The sequence below is a fragment of the Perissodus microlepis genome, chromosome 8, assembly GCF_051167445.1.
Source record: "Perissodus microlepis isolate ML-2025 ecotype Zambia chromosome 8, ASM5116744v1, whole genome shotgun sequence".
NCBI classification, from domain to species: Eukaryota; Metazoa; Chordata; class Actinopteri; order Cichliformes; family Cichlidae; genus Perissodus; species Perissodus microlepis.
The window spans coordinates 19,006,415-19,024,006 of record NC_140468.1 but is presented as its reverse complement, the minus strand read 5'-3'; the positions used below and the strand labels follow the sequence as shown (position 1 = coordinate 19,024,006).

General features: G+C 44.4%; 1 long non-coding RNA gene across 1 annotated transcript; it reads right to left on the bottom strand.

Annotated features, from left to right (window-relative positions):
- Window positions 1–200: 200 nt before the first annotated feature.
- LOC146381860 (uncharacterized) lies at window positions 201–13,076 on the bottom strand. Its single transcript, XR_014801181.1, has 3 exons — window positions 12,872–13,076; window positions 771–3,121; window positions 201–663 (listed from the first exon to the last, which is right to left on the bottom strand). It is a non-coding gene; the product is annotated as an uncharacterized LOC146381860 (long non-coding RNA).
- Window positions 13,077–17,592: the final 4,516 nt, after the last annotated feature.

The following is a 17,592-nucleotide window of genomic DNA, read 5'->3' as shown; positions in this document are numbered from 1 at the left end:
TTTTTATTGCTCAAAAGGATAAGTGAAGTGCAAACTTTGAACGGCTAAGACAACTTTAGCTGTTTGCAAAAGTCTGCACAGACAGCATGCTAATGTAGCCGTTAAAACTGGTGGACCCAATCTTCACCTCCAAGTCCGTTCACATACAAGAGGAAGGGGAGTGAATGGGTCAGCGCTCAGGGCACAGAAACTAAGCTGGCTTTGAACACACACCATTTATTTCCATGAAAAAACCACAGCCTGAATCACAAATACAGGTTAAAATCCCCCCTATACAATAAAAAAAAGAGTGTTCTCAATACATTAAAAACCCTGCCGGCAGAAATAACTATACACTATTAAAACAAAGCTAAACAAATGTCTCCCATATGCTAAAATTCCCTCCCACAGCCCCATAATCCCACAGTCCAGCCACACGTGGGCAAATGTTTCTTATCTGAAACAGGAGAGGAATTTCTCTTCCGGGATGGAAACCACGCCGGCCAGAAGAGCAAGGAGGGGGCTCCTGTTGCAGACATGTCTCTTCCTGACAGCGCGTCACCGCACAGTCCCGCCCCACTCCACACCTGAACACGGCCTCCCTCGTAGCACCGCCAGATGCAGGCAGAGGGGCACCCCTGCCCTGCTGTGAATTGCGGCCATCGCCACCCACTGTTGCTGTTCCTGCCATGGGGACAAGATCGCCGAATGACTCGTGGCCCCCCACAGTCAGGCAGCAGTTCCTCCAACACATGTGCGGTCTTTGACGCGTATCTTTTTCTCCTGCTCACCTTTCGTGCGTCGCTCCTCTTGTCTCTGCGCTCACTATCCCCTTTAACAGGTCAGTCTGGCGGCTGATAGGCCACCTCGGGGAACGCCCCCACCTCACAGGTGCCTACAATTGTCTGCTTAGTCCACAGTGGATTAGAAGAATATTGTGCAACAACACTAAAATACATAATGTAAATATGAGGATAAAACCATGCAATATAAATATCACAATAAAATCATGCAAATAAAATCAACACTATGTACCAATACACAGATTGATAAAACACAAAAACACAAATTTCCACTGCGTGACACTAACATGAAGCTAACCAAGCACGCTGACCCCAGCCTAGCAGCCAGTGCCTGATCTTCGACAGGCAACAAAGGCAATGGTGAGCAGTCACACGTGCAACATTGCTGCCTGCATTTATACCTGTAAATGTTTGTACAGCACAATGACTTGCTTTGAAGTTTATATGGGCTGGTTTTTAACTATGAATTTTGTTGCTATTTTTATGTTCATATGTAAAAACTAGTGCTGTCAGCGTTAATCTCGTTAAAATGACGTTAACGCCATAACCGCATTAACGCGACAAATGTCCGTTAGCGAGTTAGCGTGGATCGCCCCATGCGTGTGGCTGCACGGCGCTAACTTGTTAACGAGCTAACTGCGCTAACGTGTTGACGGCGTGCAGCCCCACGCACGGGGCGTTAACATCATTTTAACGAGATTAACGCTGACAACACTAGTAAAAACTAAAAGAAAGCTCATATACTAATGTCCTCATTAGGATAGGGATTTCCACTGGGTTGTGGAACTGTGGGTTTATATCGTTAGCTGATAATTATGTCACAGCTCTTTTCAGGTCATGTTAAAGAGTAATGAAAAGTAATGTAACAAGTAGTTACTTTCTTTCAATTAAGTCCTTACTTTTAAGAAAAGTAATGTGTAATACATTATTTGAGTAATGACCCCAACAGCGAAGGGGCCTGACTGTCTTCTGGAGTCACCCTCAAGTGCTCACTAAAGAAAATGCAGTTTTTTGGACGTCCTCATTTTTGGCGGCGTGTGTTACTTTGTGAGGTTGCGGCTTGTTTTAAACAGTATATGCTTAATAACTCTGATGCCAAATATAATATGACACCATAAAAATAGAACAGCTCAAAAATAATGGAAGTAATAAAAGATACACACACATACTGTGAATGACAGTGATGCACGGTCTGTGGCTGTCATCCAAGTTAACATTGATCAGAACTGTCAGCATACCACCAAATCAATCATGCTCATTGATCTGACACAACATTGGATTGGGGAGCGTTTGTTGTTGTAGGCTAAGAACATGATATTACTGTAAGGGTAAAATTCGAGGAAAATCAATTTTGATTTTCATGGTGCTCGGGGAAAAAAAAAAAGTTGGATCCTCACTTTCTCAGGAAAACAACACAAGATTAAAGCTAAGGCTAAATGGAGCTTGAAGGTAATTTAAGGTCATTAACAAATGTGCTTAATTTCTTTTCTTAAGAAGTCTTAAGAAACAGAAGAATCGTGTCAGACTGAATGTTTTAAAGTCAGATCTGCTGCTTGTCAGAAGAAAGTATCAAAAAGAAAGGAGGGAGTTACACATCCCATTATACCAAAAGAGATATTAGTAAAGTACACAGAGAAAAGTTTAGCCATAGAATATAAATACTGATCATCCTGTCTTCGACCTCGGGGCAGAGATCAGAGCATAGAGGGAACTAAAGGAGTGGGAGAGACACGGCCCCTAGACCTGTGTGTTTCGAGTATATCTCTGTCTCACTTCTTGTCTCCATTTTTCCACAGTCTGCCCTGGCAGAGCTGAAGATGTTTGACACAGACATTGTGATAAAAGGGTGATGAATAAAGAGAAATGAATGTTACAGTTGGGTGGGATAAGAGCGAGGAGGAGAGAGCGTATGTGTGAGGGAAGGCAGTGAGTAAATGCAACTGTTGCCATGCTGGTGGAATGAAGCATGCTCTTATCTGTCTGGAGAGGAGACAAAAACAGAGTGTGTATGATACAAGGGCCAACACATAAAAACCCGATGGCGGGAAAAGAGAAGGAGCTAAGCAAAGAGGAACCCCACCACCACCACCACCACCACCAAAAAAATCAAAACACCAGACCTCCCCCAAAAGACAATTGAAACATGAAACGCCTGCCTTCATGGTTTAAGAACAATGTCCTGCATTCTTTCTCTTAACCACAAAACTTGCAAGGAACTTACCCTTCTGCATCCACGCACACACATGCGCTAAAGGATTTGCACACACCTCTTTTTGAGCAAATGAAGCCAGGCGCCCTCGCACACACACGTTCATGCACAAAGGTGCGCTGCCTTTTTCCTGTAGAAAAAAAAAAGAAAAAAAGGGCAAATTACACATGAAAGGATGTGGGGAGAGGTGGTGGGCGGTGTGCTGGCGGTGGGGGGAAGCGCAGGGCGGCTGTTTTGAGTGAGTGTCTTTTTATCAGGTGAAGGAGAAGCGGGGGGGGGGGGGGGGGGGGGGGGGTGCTGGTGGTGTAAGATTTATCTGCTGCTGTCGGAAAACTTTGACCCCGGAGTTGTAAATCTGTCAAAGGAGTCTAGCCAGCTCAACAGGAAACACGAAAAGGAAGGGGGGGGGGTGAAGGGGCGGGAGGGTTGGCGTGGTGGTGGTGGTGGTGGGGGGGGGCACACCCATAAGCTGAAGCATGAGGGTTTTTGTTAATGGGGGGGATGTTTACAATCTTGAAACTGATTCCTCACAGCCGGTGAATCTCTGCCTGCAGCTTCACCTCTCACCCACTTACGCACGCTTGCAAGAAATAAATACATGAATATATTTATTAAAAAAACTGTGAATGTGCAAAGACATAACTGGCTGGAAATGACTGTTTTGATATGTAAATACGCACTGCGGTTTGTAAGTGCGAGTATTTATTAATACTCTGAATGTACGTCGACATGTTTTCATTATGCTTACTTTCCACTTCCAAAAATTAAGCGTTTGGATGCATGAAGAAGTTGACATGGCCGATCTCCATTTGTTGAAAGAGCGACTAAAAAGTCGACTTTCTGTCAAGTACTGTTATGTCTATGATTGCTCAGTATTACATTCAGGATGACTAAGCACACATATTGGCATCCTTATGTGTATTAAATATGGTTATTTAAATGACGGTCTGAATGCAGGTTCACAAGAAAAAACTCACATTCACATCTAAACTGAATATCTGGAGCAGCCATAGGAGTACACAGAGCAAAACAGTTAAATGCTCTTATTACTAATGATTTATAAATCTCTATAAGCAAAGAAGGAGGATTATAAAAGCTCACGCTGACCAGGAATCAGAAAAGAAAATGATCATTTTACCTACACGGAGCAAAACGATAGCACACTTTGTACCTTTCACCTCACACAAGAAAGTTCTGGGTGTAGTCCAAAGCCACGCATGTTAGGTTAAGTGATCATCTGAAATTTGCTGATTTGATTGGCTGTCTTTCTCTTACTGTTAGCTGCTGAGGTTGTGCGAGGCCTTTCATGAATGCCAGATGTGACCTGTTCCAGCCTCATGTGACCCTCTGCAGAAAAAAAGATGCAGTAATGGATGGAAGGATGTTGCCCTCTAGCAACCGCTTATAATGACTGGCCAAAAAGAAAAAAACCCTCGCTTTTATTGAACTAAGCATAGCATTTGGAAATACAACAAGGTAATGATCAGCTGCGGTACGATAATGCATATGTTATTGGCTCCTTTTTCTGAACTCAATTGCAGTCACAGGAGATGTTTGAATCCACATCGGGCACAATAGACTCACTCGACCCAGCATGTTTCAGCCCAGATGAACGTGCTCGGTCTGTGCTTTGCATCCGGTACTGTGAGCCTTCTCTGTGTCATTGGGCAGGGTAATTGGACACACTTTACGTAGACTAAAAGCATCTATTCTTGAGCCCTGGGAAACGGCAACACCTTGGCACAGGGTGGCACGCTGTTACAGGCTGCCCTGAGAACAGCTCAATTAGCCACCTGGCCACTGCCTACCCATCACAAAACTGTGCCTGTCAGCCCACGCATACTGTAGATGTAGTGGATCAAGAGAATGGGAGGTTGTTTTGGCAGCAGACATTGCACAGACCGGCTTACGGGAACACATTTCTTGGATATTGTCCTTTTTCCTAATCAGCCCTTGAACGTCTCCATGACACGAGTGACCGGTCACGAGAATGAGCTCATCCGAGAGCTTTTTGTTCACTACTAGCAGCCCACACCTTCGCACTGCATCGCTTTAACTGAAAATCCCAGGAGAAAACACTGTGAGACAATGAAAAAGCTGTGTCAGTGGGTTCGTTCACAAAAAAATAAAAATAAAAGCAGAGCAGGTTTTGAGGCTACACTGTGAATGTGTATTTGGATAGAATGTACTGTCTACAGAGCTGTAAAAATGAACACACACACACGCACACACGTATGAAATAAGGATAATAAAGTGAGGTGTGGTTTGCTGATCTGATGCTGATTGACTAGCTGCATGCTGGCAGACCCGGAGCCAATATGTGTGAGAGGGGATGTGAGCTCAGACTATTTCTGCATGTGTGTGCACATGCAGTGCATCGGGTATGTAAATGACAAAGACGTAGGCCAAACAAGGGCATAGTTAGTCAGTGCCCTAGACAGACACTGAAAGCATGCGCAAACGCTGCGGCTCACACACTCACACACACACACACACACACACTCACACACACACAATTCTCACATTACTGCGGGGGAGGGATTTTTTTCATGCTTTCATTGAGTGAAAGAGAGAAAGAGAGGTGCGAAGCCTCAGTCACGCAATGCTGCTCCTTTTGGCTTGCTATATGTGTGTGTGTGTGTCTGTGTGTTTTGGATGCCATGCCACTGATAGTATGTCAAACTGAGTTTGTATGTATTAGTCAAATTGAGACAGTGTCTGTGCACACAGAGGTGAAAATCTGCCACCAAAGGACCTGCACACAGGAAGTCAGGGTTAGTGACACCCTCATTCTAAGTTCAAAAACAACTTAACACCTCTAAAAAAAAGAAAAAAGGAAATTTCTTTCAAAATTCTTACCACTGCCCAGGGGTCAGAAAGCATCACGAGCTTGCAACAGTAAACACAAGAGACAACCTCACTGCCAAAATAACCTGCTGGACACCCTCCTCGTGAAGTACGGTGGCGTCAGTTTTTCTATATATACATATATGTAAGCACACCCGGAGGCACACGTGTGCATGTGTTGGCACGAGGGAGGCACAGAGGGCATTAGAGGCCACGTTTAGGGAACTTGTTGTGGTAACAGATACATGTGTGGTTTCATGGAAGGGGAAGTGAAAGCAGAGGGCTGCAGCTGTTCATGTCTAGAAGGCCTCATCTAGGCTAACAATTGAGAGAAAGGAAGTGAAGAGCAGAAATTGCCCATGTGCCGCAGTTATCTGAGTGTTACAATCTTCCGTGCGTGTGAGTACAACCGTACATATTGGTGTGTTGCGTATTGGTGCATTGCATATTGGTGTGTTACGCCTGCAAGACAGAGCGGTGAAACTTCTATTTTTCAACCTTCCTCGGTTACCGCTGATAAGATACAAATGATCTGCCATTGAGAGATGATTTTTTTTCTTTGTATTACTGAAACTGAAGTGATTCGTTATGCTTTCTTTTGTGCTGACAAAGGAAACTGCCTTAATTTAGAAAAGGTCAAAGTTACACCACACAGAAACTGGCACTTACCCTCACCTAGACTATTTCCTCTATCAGGCTGTGTCATTCGCAACCACAAAGGTCATGATCTGGCAGATAGTGGTCATGTGAGCACTTCTGGGTTAAAACTGTATCATATCTGTTATGCTAGTTTAATAAAGAGGGATTTTTTAAAAAAATGTTCTTAATGTTATTTGACTTGTGTGAATAAGTTGAAAGTTTCTCTCCCCCCCCCAAAAAAAAAACTCTACATGTTTGCTCACTTAAAACACACACACACGCGCGCAAAAAAAGCTAAGTGGAGGTGAAGGTTGTTTTTGGCTTGATCCCAAACACCCCCACGCTCTCCATGTTCCCCATCTCACAGACTCCCACTCTAAGCCCTGAGCTCCAGTATGAAATCAACATTGGGCCTGCAGGAAATGAGAGATCTCCACAGGAGATAGCGGAGGGAGGCAAGGAGGTGGAGGAGACAAAAGAAAAACAGCAGAAAGAACCATAGTTTTGACTTTTGACATCCGAAAGTCTACTTTCCATGTCACGGTCCCTTCTTTTTCCTTTATCTCCTCCTTCCCTTGTCTCTCTATCTCTCTGTCTGCGTCTCCTCCGACATCTGCTTGCTGTGTTCGAGCGTGCAGCTGTGCCTGCGTCTATACGGCGAGCTTGAAGCGCTCGCTCCCGTGAAAGGCTCTGGGTTTGTTGTTCTTTCCTGGCATGGTAATTCGCTCGGCTAAGCCAAGAAAGTGGACAAGCGGCAAGCTATTTCAGCAGGGCCTTGTTTTTGTTGTTCCACATTCAAAGACAACATGACCTCATGCGACCCCCGTCCTCCCTCCTTCCCCTCTTAACTACTCGCGCCTGGAAAACGGCAAAGTTTTCAAGGTGTGGGAGGCACATGATGCCGTGATCCCGCAGTACACTGGCCTCTGATGAGTCTGCGCTTTGCTCAGACTACTTGAAAGCACGGAGGTTCAACAAGAGAGGCCACTCGAAGAAGCGCTTTCTCGAATGCGCCGCGCAGGGCCGAGGGGGTGTTTTGACTTTCAGCGCGTACACACGAGTGTGCAGGCAAATGTGTCTGCGTCTCTGCGCCCAGATAAGCGAGACATAAAAAAAGAGAGTTGCACACACTCATATACACAACGGGGTGGGGTAGCAATGAGGGGCTCGGCTAATGGCTTTTAAATTTCCACTGAGTGAGTGACTTACAACTGTGGAGGAGCACAGCTGTTCCTGATTTGGGGAACAAAGAGGGGGAAAGGCAGCGATCTGAGAGACTGGACCGAGCTGTGCTCATTTAATGGGCTAAAGTCTCCCAGGAATGACACAGATGCATGTGTGCGAGGGAGTCTGTGTGTGCGTTTGTGTAGTCATACATGCTCATAAGTATCCATGGTCATCCTTCATGTGCTTATTTCACAGCGCAAAGTCCCTTTTGAGTGCACATATGACTGGATGTGTACGTGTGCGCTTGTGTGCAGTAGGTTGCTCGGACAGCAGGATACGTCTGCATCCACAGCCGTAGATTAAGGCAGCAGAGCAAGTGAGAGCAGACTTATGGCTTTGCGGAGCTGAGTGATAGTAAAGGTCAACTCATGGGGGAATAAATGAGAGAGCTGGAGAGGCAGGGGAGGAGAGAAAAGGTTCAGATGCGCGAGATTTAATGCGGGGAAAGGGAGAAGGAGATAGGGAGTGAAGGAGAGAGGAGATTAAGGCCAGAGCTCATCTTAGCATGTCAATTGGACTTGAGAAATATATGTGGACCAGGTGAAAAAAAAGAAGAAGAGAAAAATCAAGCTTCTCTGATCAAAGGTTTTCCATCTCGGGCCAACAACAATGCAGCACGTTTGAACGCTTCGTGATGTCAAACTTTTTATAGCGGAGTTCCATCGCTTGAAATACTGCTTCCTGATCCCCCACCCACACAATCGCCCCACTCACACACGCACAGACACACACTCCCCTTCTCCTCTCCGACTTTTGCTTTGTTTCCTGCCGCTGGTGAACGCAGCCCTTTTCCTCAGAGGCCCCCTCACTGCCCTGCAGCCTTGTAAAACATAGCAGGTCAGCGTCACATGACTTAGGTCTAGGACACTGTAGGCTGGAGCCAGCCCTCTGCCGTGCTGAGCAGGAGTTGGGTGTCAAAGTACACATGGGTGGGGCAGAGCAGAGGGAGAAGGAAGGAGGGGAGTAACTTTAGAGGGAAAGAAACACTGAGGGAGAAATATGGAGAGGGGCGAGAGGAGAAAGAAAGAAAGGAAGTAAAGGAAGAAGGAATGAGCGTTTGCAGTAAACCAATAACTTTCCAGAGAAGCTGAAACCACTAAAAGAATATTGTTTCCATCCCTCCCTCCCTAAAAACCACCTTTCTCAACTCAATTTATCACCTTCTCCCAAAACAGTGGAACCTTTTTTTTTTTATCACCTCTGTTCTGAAATACACAATCTCCATCTACATCATAGACTAATGTGCATGGAGAGTATGCACTGCCACCCCGCCCCATTTCCACTGAGTGATCGGAGATGACATACATATGGAACAAACTCATCTTGGTAGCACTCAGAAGAAAGGAGGGGGGAGGGGAGAACATGCATACACCAACACGTAGATTCACATGGATTCACATGTAGGCCCATCAATCTCCATGCACACACACACACACACACACACACAATCTACATAGACAGTAAATTCACTTTTCAATCCAGCCTGTAAATAAAGTTCCGAGTTGCATCGGCGGGCTCAGTAGCAATGGTTTTTCCATACGTGCACATGTGCAGTACGTGCAGCATTTTCTTTCTGGGCCTGAGATTTTGGCTTCTTTTACTGCCTTTAATTTTAGCCTCCTGTCCCTTCTTGTGTCTCTTTTACCCAGCCTCCTTCTGTCTCATAGATTTTTTAATTTTTTGGGCTAAGCACTTGAAGTCTTCATCTCCATAGGTGGCCTACCACACATAATAGATTTCACTTTCTCTCATTTTCTCTCTCTCGCTGTCATTGCTTTCTCATCTGCTGCCCAACACAGGCAAAAATGTCTGCTCAGTACAAGATACTTTAAACCCACAGAGACCGATGAATATCCACGGCTTTATTGTTTCCACTCGCGGTGCTGTAAAATTCAGATTTTTGTTTTTAATTAACATCACGCTTCTCACAAACTACTGATGTTTAGTGCAGAAAAGGGAGCCTGTGCAGTTGATGCAACCTCCCCCAGGTAGTAGCCTACTGTGCAGAGATGCTGTTAAAGGCAGACATAAACAGCAGCAACACAAGCCATTGTAGTTGCTTAATATGATGTGACCGGCAGCTCACTGAGATAAAAAACAATAACAATACATTCAAGCTCATATTCCGGTACAATGAATGTGCCATGCTAATGTTTGCTAATTAGCACTAAACTGTGTCTCAATACGTGCATTAGACTTCTGTGTAGAGAAGTACACTTCGTACTTACATGTGTATAAGAAAGAATCTTGACATTCTAGTTTCCAAAAGCACATGAAAATTACGTTTTAGCTAATTGTTGTGCTAGCTGCAGGATTTTTTGAACATTTACCACGTGCAAGGGCTCTGATCAATCAATACTCAATAACTCTATGGTGAAGGTAGGAAGTCAGCACACAAAAACATGTATGTGATGTTAAGTAGCTATTACCTTGCAGGTACTGTTGTCATGATCAGTGCTGATAATTTATTTTCCTGCTACTGGCTGAAAATTGGTTGGTGATCCTGTTGCTTCTGCTATATAATCGAGACACGAAAGTTTCAGCACAGACTATAATACAGACAGATTGTTGATCTAAAAGGTAAAGCCAGTGCAGACGTGACATAAAATCTGTATTCTTTCTAATGGCCAACAGGTGGCGACACCTGCAATTGTAAAAATAGGTGAAGTTATGCCAAAGTGTGATGGTTTTTTAGCCTCAAGATTAGCGTTTTCACCATTGGTTTTAAATAAATTAATATGTCAAGGAAGGGTATCTCTGACTGTGAAACCATTTGCTCATTGGCTAACAACTTAGCTATTAAACATACTTTGAGCATACTATGGCTAGTCCACCCAAGATTTGGAAAATAGACTTCATTTTCTTTATTTAGGATTACCCTAAATGTGTAACTAAACCCACAAGTTTATCAGGAATGTGTTTACACAGGTCACGTCAGAAAGTCATTTTTCCATAGGACCACAAGTCCTTTTGCAGCCACAGATATCGCCATCTGGTGGCCTTCAGATGGAATGCATGTTGAAGGCACTTTCACATTGGCTTCCTTTTTCTTACCTGGCAGTTTTTTCCCGGTTTTATGCCGTCTCTGGGTCTTCCCTAAGCCACTGTTGATGTTCTGGTGGCGGTAGTCATCTTTTATTTACAGTCTATACAGAACAGCGTGCACTCAGGTTTTTGACTCGTATGAATGCACCATTTAGATAGGTGTAGCACACTTCATGTAGCCGTACCTGCTGGTGAAAATGCACTTACAGTCTCAAAATAGATAGCATAAGTATGGAAGTATGCATTTTGAGACACAGCTAAAGTACAGGCAAAACTTAAGCAACTGTGGCTAGTTTTGTTGGCATGTCATGAACAAGAGTCGACTACTGGATAGAAAATCCCCGACCCGCAAAAACACTGGAATATTAACATGACCGCCATTCATCCTACATTCATTGGATATTTGAGTTTTGAACAGAGTGGTGGATAAACTGACAGACTGTGTAATCCATAAAATCCACTACAGTCGATTATAACCTGCTATGTTATGATAAATTCCCACTACATGATATTGTAGATTTCCATGTCTTAATAGTAATACCAATATGCTGTTGAGTGTATTCATGCTTTAATGTCTTTCTGCATTGATTCAAGTGCTCCGGTGGAGTCCTGTCAGTGTTAATGTTTACCTCGCTTCACGGTTATTTACTTAATAAAAATCTGTTTCGCTCTGTCTATTTAAAGTATGCAGGAGTTTGTCAGAATGCAGTCAGTCTGCGTCCCTGACAGCCCGACTTTGTGCATCTCTCAGTCTTGTGCTTTGAAATGTCCCCTAAAATCTGCCTTCTGGATCCTCACCTATCACCCTTTTCCTCTTCCTCGTCCTCTCTCCCCCCCCTCACTCCATCTTACTCATCCCGCATGTCACATCACATTTCTCAGGCAGCCTCAGGAAAAGGGCAGAGGCCTTACGAATTGATGTGGGTCGCTTACAGGAGCATGGCCAACACAAGGACAGGGACACAAACACACACTCACACACAAAGGTGGATGATGTGGCGTCTGTGTACACATACCGCCCTTAACCTGTCACCTACTTTCATCTGCAGTGTGTTACTGACAGAACCGCAGCCTCTGCATCCGCACGCAAAATATTTATTCATAAATCAGCGCACTTTAATTTACGCAGACACACTCGCTTGCCTTTGTTGTCTTTATCGTGACAGAGCTACAGTGCACGGTTACACCACATCTTGCTACAATAGGTCTGAAAGGGAACGATCTCTCTCTCCCTTTCTCTCTGCCGGCTTGACCTGAGAACAGGCTGGGCAATGACGACACCTATTGGTGGCTCTGTGACTCTGTGCCGCAATGGGAGCATTTCAGAGAATATATGAGATGAATAACCAGCGATATTGAGTGCATTCATCATCCGCTGACAGTAAATTCACAGAAGAAAATTGACATTAGCTCATAAACATCTATCACGGGCCTGTGTATTCGGCAACACACATTCGAGTGTGGAATGTGTGACGGATGAATCAGACGCAGTGGGGCAGAAGCGGCTACGTTGTCATATTTTCAGCTTTTTATATCAGTGCTTCATTGTTTTCACACACACACGCTTCCTATCTGTCCTTTCTCGCCATAATCTCCTTTCCCATGACACTTCTTTGCTACTCCTTTTACTCCTGATTTATTCCTGTTTCCCACAGCCTACATGCAGTCTTTTACATGTCCACTTAAGTATTTATCCCTTCTAATTGGTTAGTGGGGAGCAGAGAGAGAGACCGGGAGGAGAGGGGGGGGGGAGACTTTGGTGTAAAAGGGAAGTCCCCGGAGCCTCTGAGGCCTGCTCCATGCCCACTGGACTGGAAGGGAGCCAAAATGTAGTCTCCACCAGGCATCGCCCTTACGCCTTCAGTGGACTGGAGAACATCCAAGATGGATGCCTTCAGGGCTGCATTGCTGTGAAACTTACACTATTGTAGATAAATCTGCAACAGAGAGAGCGAAGCTGTCCGTTAGCGCTTGAATTTTACATACTAAAAACGTGATAGCACGACTCAGAGCTGCCCAGCTTAAGCCACTTTTGAAACCCGAATATGATTTTAGAACGGTGACAAGCACAAAGAAATCATTTTGCATCAATAATGCATCAAAACTTCATCCATTAGCTCACCGAACAAATTCCAAGGCAGGAACCGCAGCATCATATCAGCTCAGCGCTTTAGAAAAATGCTCGGTGGAAAAAAAAAATGGAGCAATTTTTAGAAACGGTGTCTTGAAGCTCAGTGATCCAAAATGCTTGTGCATGCAGCTGTCGCCCTGAGGATAGAGAAAAACACGGGATGGAAAGAGGGGAGGAGAGATGGCAGAGAGGGAAGAGAGAGAGTTCACATAAGCCCACAAAGAGGAGGAGAGGTGAACTGGAGAATGATGCAGAATAAAAATATAGAGAAGCTGTTCAGTCTTTATATAGATTCTTTTGTATAAAAGGTCAAAGTAGCAAGAGGGACGAGTAACGCCGTCCCCTCTGTGGCCTTAATTCCCCCTTTCCTTCTCTCTCAGAGTATCTTTACTATCAGCAGTGGTGTGAAAGGTGCCCATTTTTACTCGCCGACATCAAGCAAAGCACTTACTTTTGTTTGCTATAGGTGCCTGTAAAACTGCAATAGTCCACCACTGTGTATCCTAAATTCTCTCAAAATCCTTAATCTACCACCAATGATCCTTATTGTCTCATTAATCAGAGTAGCAATAATACTGACATAACTCTTTTTGATTTAGTTGCCAAAAGGAAAAAGTTAGTCATATGAGGCACCTCGGACATAATATCACAGTCCTGAGGTAATCTATATATGGTTTGAATTGCACACACACACTTTATGTTTTGTTTAGAGATAGACTGGAGGCCCCCACCAACTGGTCGATGTCCAAACATCTTGTGCTGCGATACTCTTTCTTTTAAAAAAACAGTCACAAGCACAGTCCAGTAAAATCTTGAACTTGGACCTGCTGCGCTCACTTTTGCTGTTATTCTTGGACTCTGGGGTTGCACTGCATGATTCACAGTTCAAAATAATCCTTATATACACTGGGTTTTGGTGTGACCCCCCTCCCTCAGTTCATCTTCTCTCTGAAACAATTCTTTTTTAGCTCCTCTCCCTTTTAACCTAACTTTCTTCTTAGTGGCTCCCCTTCGCAAACAGAAGGTTTGAATAACAGGTGTGTTAGGGACACACACCCACACTGGGGTTCGTGAGTAGAAAATACTGTCAGCTGCAGCTATTTGACAAATTAAAATTTTAAAAGGAAGAAATATGATTGGTTTACATAATACAACTGCACTTGTCCAGGTGAAACATTTCTGGAGCATATGTTGAGGCTGCTTCCAGTATGACAAACTGAAACAAGAAATATATAATAAAACCTGCAATCTTGACTCATCTCCACCTATGGACATGAGTTTAAATGTATGTTTTTGGCTATTTCATGCATGCGCATGAATTTTGTTGATGTTTCCGTACTTGATGATATATGTATTTCCTTTTGTAAAACATTATTGATTTGTATCTGTGCTGGTCGGCAGGTACCTGAGCTGCTTTTGCTTTTTGGCCGGTCATGGTGGGGGTTTGCGAATTGGGAGTTTGGGTGGAGTGTGTAAGTTGGGGAAAAGGTGTAGGGAAAATAACTTTTTTTCTATTTTTGTACAGATGTAATAAATCACTGATGAAAAATTGTATACCAGTCAGAGAGGAGCTATTTATGTGAGTGTTTTTCCCTGACTTCGTAAGTATAGTACCATACTGTACCATCAGAGGAGAGAAAATGACCTTAATCTAGCTTTTTGTGTATTCTAATGACACCCGTTAGAGCCTACTCCAAGCTTGAAAAGTAAAGCAGAAATGTCCTTGAGCTTAGTGGCCAGAGAGTAGCCTTTTATCCAGCTGTATCCAAGCGTGAAAATGTGTAATGGTATAAATATGAGTCGAGGTGCTGCATGATAAATCAGCCGTAGCCTGAAGGTTATAAGAAAGATGTCTCTGTGTTCTTTGACACCGGGACTCTAAGATGAGAAGATGGTCGCATGGTATTTAAATTTCTCCTTGTCCTATCAGCTTGAACCCGCCAGCTGCAAAGGAGCAGAGGTCAGGGTTCAAATTGTGACAACTGCAAATGTCAAATGAGTTTTGTCCCCTACTGGGACTGTCACCTTGGTTCACCGTTAAGGAAGCCAACCAACCGGTAAGGAGATATTGAAAGAACGAGAGAGCGAAAGCAAAGTGGAGAAAAAGGACCCATCTCAAGAGGGTGGGTGGATGAAAACATGAAAATTTTGCGTTGCATAATGGGACATTGCGTAACGTGTCCCATTTCATACCATGTCACACACTGATATTAGAGTAGGGCCCTGCATAATGCTGCTAGTAGGCAGCCAAATGGGGAGAACGGTTTTTCGGGGGTGAGGTAAAATGAAGGGGGAGGGAAAAGCATGGAGGGCTCATGGTTCTGTCTCCGAGCAGAAGACATGGAGTGACGGAAGTAGACAGCCAATGGGGTGCGGGCACGGTGCGGTGGAGAAAGTGGGAGATGGAAGGGGGGGGAGGAAGTGGATGGTGACGGGATGGAGATCGTGTGTGTGTGTGTGTGTGTGTGTGTGTGTGTGAGACGGTGGGTGGGCGAGAGCACGGTCGGTACTGGTATTTCTACCCTGTCACATCGTGTTAGTGTGCAGCCGAGCACGACTGCTGAGCACACCACTCTGGACAGCTCTGCACGCACGGGGTGAACCATGCATGCACACACTTATGCACACACACACACAAATACTAAGGTATACGTTCACAAGGACACAGTAGCTACACTTGAGTGCGCACACACACTCTCTGTAATCTCCCACGAGGACCGCAAGGACATTGAAAACAAGTGAACACCAACGGAGAATTGACAGAAACTGGGGGAGAGCTCAAATTCCCAACTTTACTTCCATCCATCCATCCATCCTTCCATCCATCCTAGAGCAATATTACTTTTTCCAGACAAATGTGCAAAGGAAATTTAAAAAAAAAAGATACAAAATTAATCGAAAAAGCATTCATGTTCATAAAATATTGCAATCTAATGTTCTTGGCTCTGTGCTTTAGCAACCCAGGCAATACCTTGTTTTGGAAAGAAGCTCTCAAAACAAGGCAGTCAGCTCATCCACTTTCCGGTCACTATTTGCAACATGGCCTTTTTTTGTGGCCATAAGCCCAAAGGCCTTTATGCAATATTTTCCTTGAGAAAACGATAGCAGGGGTAAGGGTGGGGGTGAGATAGGATGACAGTGTATCATTCACATTGTAGCCCAGCATCCCGTAACCCCCACCCAGCCCCTTTGGGCAGAGGAAACAGGAAGAAGCGAAGAAAGCAGATGGAGGGAAAGAAACAGAGGCGACGAGAACATTTCCTTGCAAATGCTGCGCACAGTGTGCCCCGTGGCAAAGGAAAGAGAGGAAGGGTGGAGGGTCCAGATGGATGGATGGATGAGGAGGAGGACTAGGAAGAGTGTCGAGGTGTGATGTGCGGTGACCCGAGCTCTTTAGTGACGCCATAAACATAGAGGCACGCGTCAGCTGCTTTGACCGAGGGAAAAGAGATGGGATCCATCAGCTCTGTGTCCGGCTGTGTGACGGGCCAGAGATCAGCAAGTACACACAGAACTGTACGGGAAAGCGTCAGCATTACCGAGGGTCGGCGAGGTCACGGTTACATAGTTGCGTAACTTGGCCCTAAAAGACTCTGAAGTGGTAATTGAACTTTTCTCGTAAATTAGCACCAGAAAGGCACATTCAGTCTGCAGTGACAAATACATTGTTTGCACCAAAAATGACCTCATGCCTTTGCATGGCTCTCTGAAGGGAAGAGCTCAGAGTTTTGGAAAATGCTGCATTTTACTTTTTTTTGCCAACATCCACTCTTATTTTCTTATTTTCATAAGCATGATCTGCAGGTAGCGACTAGGTTAGATTTTTTGGGGGGGGAGTTGCTAAAAAGCTGGTGAAGCCAGCTGCAGTCATAAACTGTGTAGGTGTATAACACAGACACAGATACCTGCTAATAAAAATAGAATTTCATTCCCTAATACTTCACAAGCCTCTTGACAGATAATTCCAATAAAAATGCTACAAAAGGCATCGACACAACAACTGTCACCTCAAGGCACTTTATGATGCGAAGAACTTACAATAATAGATAAACCCCCAACAATCAGATCCCCACACCCACCCATACCCTATGAGCAAGCACTTGGTGACAGGGGGGAAGGAAAAACTCCCTTTTAACAGGAAGAAACCTCCAGAACCAGCCACAGGGAGGGGCGGCCATCCGTTGCGACCATTTGGGGGCGAGGGAGGGAGACAGGAGAAAAAAACAGACACACAGTGGAAGAGAGCCAGAGATTAATAATAGCTAATGATTCAATGCAGAGTGGTGTATAAACACAAAGTGAGGGAAGGTCAGTGAAGAAGAAACACCTAATGCATCATGGGAAGCCTCCAGCAGCCTAGGCCTATTGCAATGCAACTAAGGGGGGGCATATGATCCAGTCCTAACTATAAACGTTATAAAAAGGAAAGTTTTAAGGCTAATTAAAAGTAGAGAGGGTGTCTGTGTCCTGAATCCAAACTTTGAGCTGGTTTCAGAGAAGAGGAACCTGAACGTTGAAGGCTCTGCCTCCCATTCTACTTTTAAATATCGTAGGGACCACAAATAAACCAGCAGCCTGAGATTTTGAGTATAGGCTAATATAAGCTGAAAATATCTGTGTGACTGACTCAGTTATAGATAAATATGTATACTTGAGTCAGTTTTTCCAGCATTTGTTGTTTTCCTCTGTCATTTCTTCGTTTTGTTTTGTTT